The sequence below is a fragment of the Sinohyriopsis cumingii genome, chromosome 18, assembly GCF_028554795.1.
Source record: "Sinohyriopsis cumingii isolate HCF-2022 chromosome 18, ASM2855479v2, whole genome shotgun sequence".
Taxonomy (NCBI): Eukaryota; Metazoa; Mollusca; class Bivalvia; order Unionida; family Unionidae; genus Sinohyriopsis; species Sinohyriopsis cumingii.
This window is the reverse complement of record NC_142978.1, coordinates 56281226-56293833: the sequence shown is the minus strand read 5'-3', so window position 1 is coordinate 56293833 and position 12608 is coordinate 56281226.

Below are 12608 nucleotides of genomic sequence, written 5' to 3'. Positions count from 1 at the left end.
ACTACAAAGAATCAAACATAATGCAAAAGTTTGGTCTTGAACCTCTGAAAGATGCGCTATTTTCACATGCAGAGAAGGAGAGCGGACGTGCATAGTGCCATCCACTAAAACAACCTGAATGCAAAACGCTGAAAATGAGTGATAATATGCTAAGTAACTTTAGTGAACATTACAAAATGCGTGCGTTCGTGCATTGAGTTTAAAATGCACATGTAAACAAACAGAAGAACAAATCGCATCATGATTTTGTGGCATGTGCAAGTGTCCCTTAGCGTCCATATCAACCGCATCCAACCCAACCAAAACTTACTAATCCAACAGGTAAATTAGGAAATGTTGATTTATAGTTCTCATTCAGTTCTACGCTGTTAAACATTACTGTATGTTCTATCCACGGAGCTTATGAGTACCGAATGAACATTTTTTTTCGGCATTGACAACGCAACAGTGATGTCTGTTGCCTTCTTTAAGCGCGCACCTGCTCTGTTCCGCAGGTACGAAACGTTGGATTCTCATTGGTTGAAAATACACGAAACTATCGTCTGCTACGCGATGACATCAACCAGAACAGTACAGTGCGATTAAACAAATAATTTGGAATAAATCTTAAAAATTCATTCATATAATACATTTCTGGGGGCGGATGGGTTCTTCCAGTTAAGAACTAAAGTGACTGTCAATGTGTTCCATCAGGTGCATTTACCTATCTTTAATAAATATTAATTATTGTTTAAAACGTAATACTAATGAAGTTTAAACAAAAACGTCTAATAAATCCTGATTAATGCTTTGCACTGTAACTGTCATCAAGAAACTTGCAAAACGATTAAATTTTGATCGCTATGGTTATTTACAAGTACTAAACTTGGTTCAAAAAGTGCATGTCGGGTCTAATCGTCACAAAAGGGTAGTACGCATTTTATTTTCAATATGCGTCGTTTTCATTGTGATATCACGACGCGAGATATTCACTAAAGTTAGTATTGGATCACACTTTTGATTGACCTCGTCCAAATATATTTATGTATTTAACTATCGAATTTTGCCGTAGATGTTTATCGAGGCGTGTAAATAACGACCCTCCAAAAGAATATGGATGTAGGAGGACCAAAAATAAAGGTATGTGTAATCAAATTAACAGCAACAAAAAACTATCCCCCTACCGATTTTAAAAACAAACGGCATCAAATATAGTGTTTGTAATGCATAAAACTAAGGAATTTCATTCATTGATGTATAATTCCTAACCTGATTCTCGCCAGGGGGTCTCAAGCACTATCAACCTGTTGACGTTTCGAAACGAACAGAAGTTTCTTCAGTAACACGGTCGCCATATTTGCAAGGATGAGCCTGTTTTTTCAAGCAACAAATGTCATGTATTTGCCATCGTTTATAATCTAAATAATTCCATACATTTTGGAGTTTCATCTCTATGAACACATGCAAACAAGATTTCCCCCCCCCCATGTTTTTTTTTTTTTTCTTTTTCGATTTCTTTTGGTAATATTAAAACTACTCGTTGCAAATGTTAGATAATTTTATTGAAATGGGCTGTTCAATAACCCAGAAAAAGACACGAGCAGTCTGCTTGTTTTCATAGAGAACTTAGTTTGCTTTGAAACGCCAACAAGTCGACAGTGTTAGGGACCCCTTGGCTACGGTCACGTTAGAAACTATAAAATAAATTAATGAAATAAGTATCGATATTGGTTGCAAACAAAACGTTATTGTGTGAGAATACTATAGTGGCTTTAATTCATGTATTCGTTCAGTTCCGACTATTTTAGTAACGGGTGTCGTTGTTTAGAATTTGATTATTCATACCTTTAGATGGTGGTTATTCACTTTATTTGGATCCCCCTACATCTATATTCCATAAAGGTCATTATTTGCACGCCCCAACAAATACGCGCAGCAAAACTCAATGTTAAAGTGCGTGAATAATTTTGGCCCCGGTCAACCGAAAACCAGTAAAACCCAGACTGAATGTCGCGCGTTGTGATGTCACAATGACAGCAACGCATGTTAAAAAAAAAAAAATAATCGTAATACTCTACGTCGTGACGATTAGACCAGACGTGATCTTTTCCTCGCCCAGTTTAGGACCTGGCCATCATTGTAAAAGTCCAAAGCGATCAAAAAATTTCGTTAGGAAATTTCTCGATGAAAGTCAAAGAGCAGAGAATTCAATAATCAGGACTGAACGTAATTGGGTTAAACTATATTAGTATTGAACAACAATAACTATTTAATTTAAGATGAGTAAATGCGCCAACATGACCACGTCGACATACACTATCGCCTTCTATAAGTATTCGCACATCCGTCCGTTTGTTTGAACCTCCTACCAACTTTAAAAAACCAAAAGCGTTAAGGATATTTTTAAAAGATGCACAAACCTTAGTCATTTCATTCATTAATTTATACTTTCTAAAATGATCGTCGCCAAGGGGTCCAGAGCACTGTCACCTAACTGGCTTTTCAAACGAACCGGAATGTCTCGATGTAAACAAACTGTTTACTGTCGGTTTCTTGTTTCTAGAACATTTCGTTTCAGTAAAGCTGTGTCGCATGCGACCAAATTTTGCAATGTCAAGTTTTAATTTTTCTATTTTATTTTTAAATTCAACAGATAAAAAGGAGGAACTCTTTTTAACATATGTTCAATCAGATATAGCTACTCAGATTATCAAAGGTGGCAAAGAACATCACATCTGTTGCTTGAACGCGTAGACTCGCCAATCCAAATATGGCCACCGTTTCACTCAAAAAACTCCGGCTTGGTTCGAAATGCCAACAAAATGCTTGTGTTTTGGACCTCCCTGGCAAACATCTACTTAGAAATTATAAATTTATAAATTAAATGCTAAGTTGTGTGCATTTTATTACATCCTTGATACTTTGTATTTTTAAAATCGGGTATAAACAAACGGGAAGGTGTGCGAATACTATACTGATTGTAAAATTATTTTGCTTTTGTTCGTTTCTTTCTTTAAACTTGTTGGGGGAGAGGGGTTGTTGCAGAAAACTGCATTGTTCCGGGTTGGACGAAGCCGAATCACACATTGAAACACACCGTATTTACAATCACCATATGTTTACTCACCCTTCTTGTAGTATGATAGTAGGAAGTCGTGTACAAATGTCCATGCTTGATAACTTTGAATTCGTGTTGGACGTTCAATTTCCAGTGACACGGTAAAAAAAAATGCACATCAAGTCTAACGGTTTGTGGGGGAAAATATTGAAGTTATCTGCATTATAACAGACAATCTAATTATTTAAAAATTCTAACTCTTAAAAAAATTACCAAGTCAAAGACTGTCGTATAGTACTTTTGAACCATGCCGTTATAAAGCTGAGGTTACTAATCATCCTTAAAATCAGTGACCATTACTATATGAATATAATCCGACTGTAGTAAAACTTCCGTTTTCTTGTACGTGTATGGGGATCATTTCAAACTAAAATATTTAAACTACATGGACTCCATCAATTTTTAAGTGCTATTAGAAATTAACAAACAAGAGACTGTGAGGAGGGAGTCAAAAAAGGGGCACGGTACCAGTTTTATTCAATAGAGCTTACCTAACTTTAATTATCAAAATGCTGCCTATGTACTGCCATATATATTGGTTTTAATTCCTACCAAATATACATGCACTGACGTGTTATTATGTTATTTATGTATGCCAAATTACACAACTGAACAGACAAACCAAAATGTTTATTAATGTAAGTACTGCCTAATATTGTGTGATTTAAAGTTTTTGGAACAGTACTATATTTTGTCACAACGACGTTGACAAAATGATGTTTCTGAAATTATGACTAAGAGAAAGCACTGTAAACACGATCCGATTCGATGACAATTGGTGTCGTATTTCATGTAATATTTAGGATAAGTCTATCCTCAGTTTAATATATATCTACTACCTGCTCAAGTAATAAAAAATGTCTATCCATTTTATTCCAGTCACTGAGAGACCGCTCCGGTGGCCTAGTGGTTAGAGCAAACGTCTCGGATGCGGGAGATCGTGGGTTAGATCCCCAGCCGAGTCATACCAAAGATTTACATAAATGGTACTAACAGCTGCCTCGATTGGCGCTCAGCACTGAGAGGCAGGTGTTATGACTGGTCGTCCTGGTGTCAGAATAATGTGACCGGGTGGGACATCATGCTACATGTTTGTGGCATGATGCCCCAGTGCTAGACATCAGTATAAACTGCTACACTGCAGACATCGTAGCGATATGACTGAAACATTGTTAAAGCTACGTTAAAAATCCAAATCACACACACACACACACACACACACACCAGTCACTGATATATAGATCTTTGTTTCATCTAAAGTTATACAGATAGCTAATTGCCGTATTAATGAAATAGTGTTGATTTCAATGTTATAATTAAAATTGGCATAACATATACAAGATCCGTTCTCCCTGAAAAACAGATGTTTTAAATTGTAGCTCTTGTTGTTGTTGTTGTTGTTGCTGTTGTTGTTGTTGTTGTTCTTATTATTATTATTATTATTATTATTATTATTTAAAAAATCTTAACAAAATCTCATGGAATAGTAGCAATGTGTTGTTTTTCTTGTTGTTATATAATTTGTTAAATTTACTTCTACTATTGTAAGAAGATAATGATCTAAAAAATAAATGTTTCTTGGCCGAACTTAATATAGAGACTGTTTATTTTTAGAAACACGAATTTATTTCAAAACAATATGCAAACAGACATGATTTTGTATGAAATTAATATGTGTAGTATATTTTCAAGGTTCATATTGTAAGTACTTTTCATGGAGGTCGCATAAACGGTTGTATCATATTTTGCGTTATTTCGCTAGAATTGGTTTCTTTCTTTCTTAAGTATTATGTATGCTTATAGAGATACTGTTAACATATCAACTATCTGTAAGAAGTTTATATGCGATTCGAACATTTTTAAAGATGAGATGTAAGATGTGTACAGTGTATGAAACTACACGTGTGTGTGTGTGTGTGTGTGTGTGTGTGTGTTATCTACTTACGTGAGAATTCTTTATGTACAGAGAGCGTACGCCGTTGTAACAAAAAAGGGAACTGGGTCTTGCCTGTACGACCAATTTGTTCCCGTTGCAAAATATTCCACTTCAGTTTGGTGAAACGAAGCGTATGGACACCGGTGATATATACCTTTTATATAACGCATGGGTCAGACATGCGATCTTTACTTTTAGAGATCTAACATAGGTCTTTCGTGATCAAACTGATAAGAGCACAAATGACTTATTCAAATATACATTAATATAACGTATACCATCTATACCTACTCTAACTACGTTTATGGTACGCACTGGGATTCATGTCATTCATAAATCAATGATTAACACTGTTCTCCACTTTGATTAGTAGAGAGTATCCAGAAATGCGTTACTTTCTCCATCAGTAACTATAATAGCTGGCTTTACGGTACATGATAATGTGGTGTGTACTCTCAAACGAATATATATGGCAATAATTTGATCGGAGATAGCCGTCAATTCCTTTATAGGCTGTACCCCATGAGGTGCGTTTCAATTAAAGGTATATTCAATATTTACATCTCTTTCAAAACGTCAATAGAAGTACACAAAGGAGATCAAGCAATTCCAGCGTAACGCTATTGCCTACTGTAAATAAACATACGTGTACCCCAGGCTTTTGCACGATTTTTTTTTTTATAAATAATGTGACTAACAGTTTTACTTATTCACGCCAATTACAATACTCTGTGACTTGACAACTCAGAAAGTTGACAGCCGACAAAACAAACCCACGAGTACAAAATGATCATTCAATAATGAATTCGTGTTATAATACGAATTTCCTAGATCAAATGGAATGTACTCTAGTATATTGACAAATTAAAACTGAATTGCTTTTTATAGTGTTTACCTTGATCCAAAGTAATGATTGAAGACAGACATATTCTAACAAGTAACGACGACTCTGGAGTGTATCAACACTCATATTTTATATAAAATATGCTTCCATGGTAAAATCCAAACAAAACTTTAATGCGGAAAATTCTAGGTACCAACGGGCATCTCTGTGCAGATTGCATGAATTCCATAAGAAGTCTGGTTGCAATACTTTGAACAGCGTGAATAATGCAATGGAAATGAAAATGTTTACGGACAAGTCGACATTGCGTTGTCTATATCAGTGTTAAAGAGGACAAATACGATTATTCATTACACACACACACACACACATGTCCACCTCTGATGAGAGATGTCGTGGGTTCGATCCCCGGCCGAGTCATACCAAAGGCTTACAATAATGGTACTAACAAGCTGCCTCACTTGGCGCTCAGCATCAAGAGGTTAGTGTTAGGACTGGTCGGCCTGGTATCAGGATAATGTGGCTGGGTGGGACATCGTGCTACATGTCGACGGCATCATGCCCCAGTGCTAGACATCACTATACACTGTCACACAGCAGACATCATAGCGATATGACTGAAAAATTGTTAAAGCTACGTTAAAAATCCAAATCACACACACACACACACACACACACACGCAAACAGGAAAGACTGATGTTCATCGAGAGATCGAGAGCATGACAGACAAATGAACACACATGGAAGTACAGAAGATAGAACGGGAAGAAGACAAAAATCACTATCCATATCAAGTCCAAATTTACAAATGGCCACACATATAATGACACAAACGGTGACTAAACATAATCCAGGTAGTTGCATATAATTAAAAAAAAGAAGAAGAAAAAAATCAAAACATCTCCATTTTCTCTAGTATTGTTTATGATACAGGCAGTGAATGACATGATATTTAGAAACTACAGACCAGGACAACCGAAGGCTGAATGTGGAATGTGGCACTTTCCAATTTGTAAAATAGCATTGGAAGTAAGAAATTCGGCGTCACTTGCTCTCGATAAAAGGGTTTTTGTATAAATTTGTCAGCCTGGATTAAAAGACTTAATCGCCCATGGTGTAGAGATTTGCACAACAAAGCGATGTTTGAGCGTAGAGTGATTACATTTCGATTGGTATTACACTATTGTCAATAATGACGAAAGGAAGGGCAGCAGGCTGTCGGATGATAATTTGTTACAGATATCTAAAATACACTAAATATCCTTATAGCGGTCGACTGATGAAGGTATAACATTCCATAGAAATGTATTGATTATAGCCTGAGGACCGAAGAAAATACGTTATTTGACAAACCACCTTCAGGAGATGAATGACGATTACTGGAAATCATACTGTACAATTTAATTGTATGTGGCAACATTTCAGGTTTCCTTTTAATTATAATGATACAAGAACAAGAAAATTGTTTGATCAGTTTAGAAACACGAAGCAACAGAATTTACAAGTACGACATAGACAGTCATGCTACCAATCTGTATAAGATGATAATGTATGAAAACATAATCATATTAGTCTCATCTCAGCTGAGAAATATTTTGTGGACAAATTGCAAGGCTGTCTGACATGTACAAAGTGTCAGAGTAATCAATGCAAATGTAATTCATTCATTTGCATTGCTGGAAATAATTGTATTAATATAATATATAAAGAATTTGTTAATTTTCACAAGCAAATAACCAGGAAAATTTGTATTTGTAAATCTTATTCAAAGTTCTAATTTATTTTCTGACTTTCATACTTACAGCATACGCATTGTTGTCTAAATGCAGAATATACTGTAATAAACCTAGTGATATTTATATGTACATCTCAGTTTAAAGATCTGTTAGACTTTAAGTTGTATTTGTTTACCATGGAGAGTCGGAGTATAGCAGATATTTCTCAGTCTGCGTAATTAGCCGGTGCCAGTAGCTTCTTGTGGGTCGGTGGTTCTTTCCGGGGGTTTTCCGGGTTCTTCCTCCACCATTAATACTGACCGCCATGTATAGCCTATCGTGTGCTGAAAAATGGCGTTAAACCCTACAACAACAACAACGAGCAGATGTCATAATGCACAGTATTCACGAGATTTTTTGTTCAATATTTTCTTGTCTTTTATATTCCGACCGACAGACCAGTTTCCATAAGTAACTTATGTAATATCTTTGCGGAAGTCGTGACTATTTACTAGTGTTAAATACGTTTCCATGCCATTTTTTTCTTTGATGTAGATGTAGCTCTTCAGTGTTCCATTGTTTAAATCGTTTGTATTTAAATATCAGCCATGAAAACACTTGACACAACAAATCTGTTTCTGATTCTAATGATTTTGTGCATGCCTAAGAAAAGTGATTATATGTTTGCTACATCATATATTGATAAGTAATAAGATAACATTATTATTGTTCTTGTTTTTGTTGTTGTTGACCTTCGTCAAACATTAATATTTACCAATCAAATAAAAATTTATTCATTTACATCTTCCAATTTGTAACAATATTTCATCATTGACTTGCCATATTGAAACGTAAATTCACTTTCTAATCGTAAATTCACTTTCTAATCTACAGAGAGAGAGAGAGAGAGATCCATCATTAGAATACAAAGTGAATGTTTAAAAAGAACTTAAATTATTGTGAATTAAATCCCCAAAATTCTATCACAAGTCCAAATGTATGAAATGCAAAATTGAATTTCTGTGGTATTCCAAATACGTTCCAAATACGTTGGGGGGTGCGTGGCCTGGGCCTGACGTCCCGCTTGCCAAAGGAAAGTGAAGCGTCTCTCATAGCCTCTCCTTCCCAGGTGTAGCGATCGCCGCAGGACCACTGTCTCGCTCTGCGGGGCGGGAGGTTACTTGCATATGGCCTCTCCTACACTATTGTGTCCACAGCAGCACCTTCACGCGGTGCCCCCTGTTTTAACAGAGCCTGCTGTGTGCCTTGTGGATATCTGAGGGAGAAGGAAAGGCTACGGGAGTAAACCCAGACAGAAAATCAGGAGTGGAGCCCCTAAGGCGGTTGGGGGTCGACTACGACCTCCTTCCGGCAGCTCCTGCATCCAAACTGGTGCCAAATGTTATGCTCAGCATTCCTTTGGACCCCACCAGCAAGGACGAGAGGGGGATCCTGACGTCTGGGCAGCCCAGGATCTCCATACTCCACGCCCAGGCTTGCGCCCTGGAGAGGACACTCCAGTCTCGCTACTGAGTAAGGAAACAACACGGAAGCTGACAGTTTACGGGTTATAAGTCCCACCCGATTGGCGTAGGGAAGGGGCGCCACGGGTCAGCTTTGACGGTGGGAGGTATCATCGTGTCCCACTGGCCAACTATCGCCCGCCTCAGGCCGGGCAGCCCCCGGTCAATAAGGTGTTCACCCGCCATCGTCTGTCTGCTCCAGTGGGTGTCTGGAGCTCAGTGTGTTGTTCGGCATGACAAGCAGACGGTAATTCCACACCAGACAAAAGAAACAAGAAACCAACAAAGAAGACTCCAGCTCTTCGATTTGCAAGCTGGAATGTGCGCACCATGTGTACAGGCATCTCCGACGACCTCAGAGAAGTGGACGACACCAGAAAGACGGCCATCATCGATAGAGAACTCACCAGACTAAATATCAGCATAGCTGCCCTCCAGGAAACCAGGCTCGCCTCTAGTGGCTCCCTCAGAGAGGAAAACTACACCTTCTTCTGGAAGGGTCGAGAACCTGAGGAGCCCCGTCAGCACGGAGTGGGCTTTGCCATCAAAAACAATCTCCTGGCCTCGGTTGAACCTCCCACAGGGGGCACTGAGCGTCTCTTGTCCATCCGCCTCACCACTACTTCAGGTCCTGTCAACATCATCAGTGTCTACGCCCCAACCCTCACGTCATCAGAAGACGTGAAGGATCAGTTCTATGGGCAGCTGGACGAACAGATCAAAGGATGCCCCAAAAATGAACCACTATTCCTCCTCGGCGACTTTAATGCCAGAGTAGGTGCGGACCACGAGTCATGGCCTACCTGCCTCGGATATCATGGCACTGGAAAGACCAACGAAAACGGCCAGAGACTGCTGTAGCTATGCACCTACCATGGCCTGTGCATCACAAACACCTTCTTCAAGTGTAAGCCACAACACAAAGTGTCATGGAAACACCCCAGATCTCATCACTGGCACCAACTCGACTTGGTCATCACCAGGCGCTCTGCCCTTAACAGCGTCCTCTCCACCAGAACCTACCACAGTGCAGACTGTGACTCCGACCATGCCCTTGTGAGCAGCAGAGTGCGACTACAGCCACACGCGCTACACCGCTCAAAACCAAAAGGACGTCCTCGCATAAACACTGCACAGATGTCAGTCCCTGCCAAGGTGGAGGAGTATGTGTCTGCCCTGAACAAGGCTCTCCAGGACCTGCCTGAGTATGACGCTACAGCCAAGTGGAATGCCATGAAGGGTGCCATCTACAGTACGGCTATGTCAACGTTTGGCAAGAAGGAACGACCCAGCCAGGACTGGTTCAATGCACACCTATCAAGGATGGAACCACAAATCGAGGAGAAACGAAAAGCCTTCATAGCTTAAAAAAAATGCCCTAATGAACGGACGCTTGCTGCTCTCAGAAGTGCCCGAAGTAACACCCAACGCATTGCTAGACAGTGTGCGAACGAGTACTGGCAACAACTGTGTGAAGGGATCCAGCGCAGTGCCGAGTCCGGACACATCCAAGGCATGTACAGTGGCATCAAGAAGGCTCTAGGCCCTACAGTGAAAGGGGTCGCTCCCCTGAAATCCCTGACGGGAGAGAAGATCACAGACCGTGGGCAACAGATGGCCAGATGGGTGGAGCACTACTCAGAACTATACTCCCGAGAAACATCAGTCACTGATGCAGCCCTCAGCAGCATAAAGAATCTGCCCACCATGGAAGAGCTCGACAAAGTGCCAACCTTAGAGGAGCTCAGCAAAGCAATCGACTGCCTTCCAAACGACAAAGCACCAGGTAGTGACAGCATCCCGCCCGAAGCTATCAAACGTGGAAAACCAACATTGATTAAACCACTGCACGAGCTACTTTGCCGCTGCTGGGAGGAAGGAGTAGTCCCCCAAGACATGCGTGATGCCACAATTGTGACCCTTTACAAAAACAAGGGCGACCGCAGTGACTGTAATAATTACAGAGGGATCTCGCTCTTGAGTATTGTTGGTAAAGTGTACGCCCGCATCATACTCAACAGGCTGCAGTTGCTTGCAGACCGTGTGTACCCGGAATCACAGTGCGGCTTCAGAGCAGGCAGGTCGAGGACAGACATGATCTTCTCCCTACGACAACTCCAAGAGAAGAGCAGAGAGCAAGGTCAACCACTCTACATGATGTTCATCGACCTCACCAAGGCCTTTGACTTGGTCAGCAGGAAGGGCCTTTTTGAACTTCTCAGTAAGATCGGTTGGCCCCCAAAACTCCTCAGCATGATAATCTCTTTCCATGCAGATATGAAGGGAACAGTCCTGTATGATGGATCATCCTCAACTTCCTTCCCAATTAACAGTGGTGTGAAGCAGGGCTGCGTGCTGGCACCAACACTTTTTGGGATCTTCTTCTCCCTGCTCCTGTCCTACGCCTTCAACACGTCCACGGATGGCATATATCTACACACCAGGTCCGATGGGAGGCTGTTCAACCTGGCACGACTGCGCTCAAAGACCAAAGTTAGAGCTGTGCTCATCAGGGAGATGCTTTTTGCAGATGACGCAGCTCTTGTGGCCCACACCGAGGAAGCCCTCCAAAGACTGGGAGACCGTTTTGCTGTTGCCTGCACGCAGTTTGGTCTCACAATCAGCTTGGAAAAAACAAATGTCAGCGTGCAAGATACCACCATTGCCCCTTCAATCAAAATCAACGGTGTCACCCTGGAAGCAGTCAACAACTTTACCTACCTAGGGTCAACCATCAGCAACGCACTCTCGATTGATATGGAGCTGGACAGAAGGCTTGGAAAGGCAAACACCATCATGGCTCGATTAACAAAGAGGGTTTGGGAAAACAACGCGCTGACAGAGCACACCAAGGTCCGAGTCTACCAGGCCTGCGTTCCCAGCACCCTTCTATATGGAAGTGAGACGTGGAGTACCTACATGAGGCAAGAACGCCGGCTCAACTCCTTCCATATACGGTGCCTAAAACGCATCCTGAAAATCAGCTGGCAAGACCGTGTTCCACACAGCGAGATCCTGCAGCGTGCAAGTACCCCCAGCATGTACTCCCTGCTAATTAAACGCCGCCTTCGATGGCTGGGTCACGTCCGACGCATGGAGGATGGAAGGCTGCCAAAGGACATCTTATATGGACAGCTGGCCACTGGCATGAGAAGAGTCGGACGCCCCTCACTCCGTTTCAAAGATGTGTGCAAGAGGGACATGAAGGCATGCAACATTTCACCCGATGGCTGGGAAGAGCTGGCTGAGGACCGAGGCACCTGGAGACTGATGGTAAACAATGGCATATCAGTCGCTGATGCGAGGAGAGGCCAGTTGGCGGCAGAGAAACGTAAGAGAAAGAAGAACGCAACAGCAACCACAGTAACGCAGACTTCCCAGTGTGTCTGCACCAACTGCAGTAGGGACTGTCACTCACGTATAGGCCTGCACAGCCACAGCAGACGATGCCAACAGAGACAGACAACACCCCAAGGGCGCTATTCGCATGGT